Here is a 4825-nt window from a genome sequence, read left to right as displayed (position 1 = left end):
TCAATAGGTTCTCATTCTCTCTTTCTTTCTTAAACCAAGATAGTTGGTTTTAACATTAACGTCCTTTTATTTATCTTTCTGACAGGTTGAAAAGATTTGACCTGAGGTGTGGAGTTAAACATTTCATATCTTCTTACTAGTGTAATGTTGTTTGGGGACTGGTTATATTATTGTAGAGAAATGCAATACAAACTTCATGTGGATGATATTAAGGAGGCAGTGTCTAGACAGAGATTGGGTGGCTCTAGACTTGTGTCTACTACAGGGATTGATAGAAAAATGAAATCTCTTAGTAAAGCCTTCCTAGAAAACCACATAAGCATTAATGGCTTTATTTATGGCACTAATATTTTAAGCATAACATAATTTTGACTTCAGCTGTTTAGAATAGTAAATGAGTCAGGGCCTGATGCGTGACTACTATAAGCAAATGCAATAGATTGTCTTGCTGGTGTTTGTTGGTTTGTTTGCTTTTTATCTCTCTTTAAAAGGATACCTCTTAGTGTGCTTATGTCATTTACAAAAAGGTCATAAACTATGGCTAGTACTAATATTTTATTCCTAGTTTAACTGCAATTTTTTAAATGCTTGTGTGGTGTGCAAATTAGCTGCTGAAGAGCAGCCAGGAGTGGCAGGTGAACACGGCAGGGGACATCAGAAGTGACTGAGTTTTGGAAATGGGATGGCTATCTTAAAATAGATCAACAACATGAGTCATAAAGAGATTTCAGGGAAACTCTAACTCCTACTGTTAGACAGTGAGGTAGAAAACTCTGTAGGGTCCTGAGGCTGAATCCAGAAAATTGCAAGGTTATGAGTACTGGAAAAAGTCAGTGGAACAGGCTATAAATGGCTTTGCACTTTCTCCATGGCTGTGCTTTATCAGAGTATATGAAAATACTTTGTGTAGATACAGTAAAAAACATTGATTTTTGTGCCTCATGTTTGACAGGACAAATTTTGAAGAGTCAGAGAAACTATGCTATATTTGAACAGTTCTGTTTTGTGTGGAAGTGTGGACACTGAAAGAAATTGTAAGTTTGAGGAACCTGAAAAATGCCCTTAAACACATGTTTATATTTTGGAAATATTACAAGAACATAGCAGGGAGCTGCCTGTCCCAAGGCCAGGTCTTACAGAAGAAAACCAAAAAAGATTTACACAAGCCTAATACAAATAAGATGACTCCCCTAAAAGCCCAATATTAATAAGATACAAGGGGCAACTTGCTCTGAGGTCAGCATGGCTTTAGCTTAAATGTCAGTGGAGTAAAATCTATGGCCAGCATTTTCAGAAGGGGGCATTGGTTTGGGGTATATTCAGAGCATTACCTTGGTACCCAAAACTCAGCATTGCAGGCTGTGCCATCCCAAAGCAGCAGCTGCATTTGAATCTTGTCCTTATTATTCTTTCAGAAAATTCATTGCAGTGTAGGGGTTGTTAGAACATAGTTCTGTTCGTCATTATTACTCGTTAACATTTCTCTCATGCAACTTCTACTGCACTGGATCTAAGGTTTATTATTATGACATAACCTGGAAAACATTTTAGCATTTTTTTCTTCTCTTGGCAAGAAAACTCTCCCATTCTGGGATGAAAAGATAACACAAACAAAACCAGACAAGGATCATTACATTTGCTAATCTGAAGTGAGAGATTAATGTTGTACTCTGGACTAGTTCTAAAAAAAAAAAAATGCAAGGTTTTTCTCAATTTTCAGAAAAACACCTGCATCTGCTGAGGTGTAGAGAGAGGGAAAGGATCAACACTGATTTTCCAGTCTCTTTATGGAATAAAGGTAGTGCTGTCATGTTTTGCAGTTTAACGACTTAAGGATTTGCATGTCACTACGTCTTGTCCACTGTCACTTTGTTAAAATCAGCCTGCAAGAAAGCACAAGAGAGCTCATTAATTACTTCAGCTTGGTAGTAAGACATGCCTTTGATTTTAAATTTTATTTTACAATGTAAAGCAAAGTTACTAACTTTTGCTAGACTGTAAGGACAAAGGGCTCCTTCTCACTCTGGTGAGCAAGGGAGCAGTGAAATATATTGAGCCAGTGCACTCTGTTACATTTCTCATTACTACTACGGCTAACTGGTTACTGAGCACAGTGGCTGGCAAACTGAGATGAGTTCAAGGCCAGCCGGTGGGTCCTTGCTCATATGCTACTTTTCAGCTTTGTTGTCCAGAATATATGGTGGGTCTTTCTGATGCAGATGGTTACGATGTAAAGGACCCAGCGTGCTCCTCACTGCTCTGCTGTTTGTGAAAGATGTGCTCTCTGGTGCTCAGCATGGCAGATGACACTGTCAGCTGGAGTCTCGCATGATTGGTGCCTAAATAAAGCTGTGTGATGGGAAGATTGTCACACAATTGCACATTGCATTAGGTCTTGGGTGTTCCTGAGCCTGGGAACGGGAACTGCAAGGACGGACCAGAAAAGGAATGTGATGCACAAGGCTTGCCAGTCTCACCCTAAATGAGCTCTCACAGCACAAGCACTGAGGTGCATAAGTTTATATATTGCAAGCCAAAAAAACCCCAAACAGTTATTTTGTTTAGAAACAGAGGCACAAAGGCAAGGAGCAACATACATTGCTACTGAAACTTCAGATCCAGTGGGCACTTCCTGAAAATGCAATTTCTCAGTTGGCTGAAACTGACCAGAGTGTCTTTTGCTGTTAGAAAGTGTTCTACTGCCACATTGACTGCCTCTGTCCACATACTTCCATGGCCTTCATGCAGGGCTGTCTTCACATTCTCTCTGAGGTTGCATTGAGACTTGGCATTTGTGACTCCCCCCCACCTTTGAAGCTTCATAAATGAGGTATTTAATCAGGATGACTAATTTTAATGTGTGCTCCCATGAATTATCTATTGTCTTCCATCTGACCTTCAGAAGGCTAATATATTGAAGGTGTAACTCAGATGAGACATCAACTATTAAGACTAAACAAAACACACCAGCTGCAATCTAATATTCAACTCAGCTCAAGGTAAGTTTTTTATTCACTGAGAAGAAAATGTTCCCCCTTGTCAGAATTCCAGCTTCAGTATGTAAATTACCATACACTGAAAATCATTGTCATGGTTTAACCTGAGCTAGCAATACAACCATGATAGCTGCTCACTCACCCCGCTCTGCACCTCCCGAATAGGGGAGAGAATCAAAAGGGAAGGGAGAAACTTGGATTCAGATAAACACAGTTTAATAAAATAAAAAAATACTAATACACTACTAGTAAATAAATATATATAATAGAAATAGAATATAAAATAAAAGATACCCAATGCAGTTCCTCAGGAACTCCATCTGCACTGAGCGGCCAGTCCCAGGAAGCAGCACCTGGTCCCAAACAGCCGATCCCAGAGAGAGAAAAGAGGAAAAAGGCAGAAAAGCTCAGAGTCCTCTGCAAAATGGCAGCATCGCCAAAGGCTGAACTACTGAAAATCCTGAACAGAACTACCCCAGCTCCAACAAAGAGAGCAAAGAAAATGAAGAAGCGAGTAAGAAAGACCAGAACATCCTGATTCTCCTTAAATATGAAGCATGATGCTAATGGGATGGAATACTCTTATTGATCAGTCTGGATGTCAGTCAAGCTCTGCCCCAGCCATGCCCCACTTCCTCGATGCCTCACGCCTCGGGGCACAGTGCTCAGAATGTCCTTGGCTCTCAGACCAGTGCAATTAAAAACATTAACTCTGCCCCAGGGTGTTGTCTTCTTGTACTCAAGCTAAGTCCAAATAATGACTGTGCTAGCTATGAAAAAGAAAGGTTTCTAACTGCATGAAGAAAACTGGCTCATTTTTAGTCAAACCAGCGCAATCATATATCCAAGTTGGAAGGGTTGTCTGTTCATCTTATCTAACCTCCTTCCAAAACCAGGGCTGTTGTAAAAGTTGGATTGCCCAGGGCTGTGTCCAGCTCTGTTCTGAATGTTTCCTAGAACAGAGAGTCCACAGGCTTTCTGGGCACCTGTCCCAGAGCCTGTCCACTGTCACGGTGATATTTATTATTCCTTTCATCTAAGTAGAATATCCCTTACTGCAGCTTCTGTCCATTACCTTTTGACCTTGCAGAGGTGATCTTCTGAGAAGAGTCTGGATTTGTCTTCTGTGTGTCCCCTTTAGGTAGCTGCAGGCAGCATTTAGAGATCTGAGGGTTCTCCAGGCTAGACAGATTCAGGTCCTCACCCTTTCTTCACACATTGTGTGCCACAGCCAACTAATCGCACATGTAAGTGATCAGCTGCACTTGGCACAAACATGTGAAAAACATCAGGTGGTTCATTACTAGCTCTTGAATGAGGCTTGACACAGAAGTAGGTAAAGAGCCTTGGATTCAGGTTGAACATTGGCAGACAGAGGGACATGTGACAGTGCAAAGCGGGAGCGTGCTACCCAAGTTCTCTTGTCTCGTGACAACATCAGACCCGGGCCTTCTGCATTGTCACCCCTTTCTATAGCACCTCACAACTGCAGGAACAGATTTTTGCATGTGTTCATGAAAGAAGCCTTTTTTGAGTAATATATGGGACAGTACCACAGTTGCCAATGTGCACGTGGGCAGGATGAGACAGAATAGACACAGGACTGCTGGCAGTCTAAAGTTTTGTTGTAAACAAACAGGACTCTCCTGTCTTTAACCTCATTTAACCTCACTGGAACATTAAGTCTTAGAGAAGTGGAAAAATCCTGAACATCCCCATAAGTGTTTCACCTGTAACCTGTTGGTGAGTCTGATTTTATTCACTTTTAAATAAGAACAGGTTTGCCTTATATGAGGAGCTAATACGATAACTAAGCCCATTTTCAGCTC

The 4825-nt window shown here is 41.0% G+C and overlaps 1 long non-coding RNA gene across 1 annotated transcript; it reads right to left on the bottom strand.

Moving 5' to 3' along the window:
* Positions 1–1840: 1840 nt before the first annotated feature.
* LOC135987260 (uncharacterized) lies at positions 1841–4281 on the bottom strand. Its single transcript, XR_010605983.1, has 3 exons — positions 4072–4281; positions 3291–3349; positions 1841–1883 (listed from the first exon to the last, which is right to left on the bottom strand). It is a non-coding gene; the product is annotated as an uncharacterized LOC135987260 (long non-coding RNA).
* Positions 4282–4825: the final 544 nt, after the last annotated feature.

This window comes from Caloenas nicobarica, chromosome 3, assembly GCF_036013445.1.
Source record: "Caloenas nicobarica isolate bCalNic1 chromosome 3, bCalNic1.hap1, whole genome shotgun sequence".
In the NCBI taxonomy this organism is placed as follows: domain Eukaryota; kingdom Metazoa; phylum Chordata; class Aves; order Columbiformes; family Columbidae; genus Caloenas; species Caloenas nicobarica.
The sequence above is the reverse complement of the archived record's forward strand: the minus strand, read 5'-3'. Positions and strand labels throughout refer to the sequence as shown.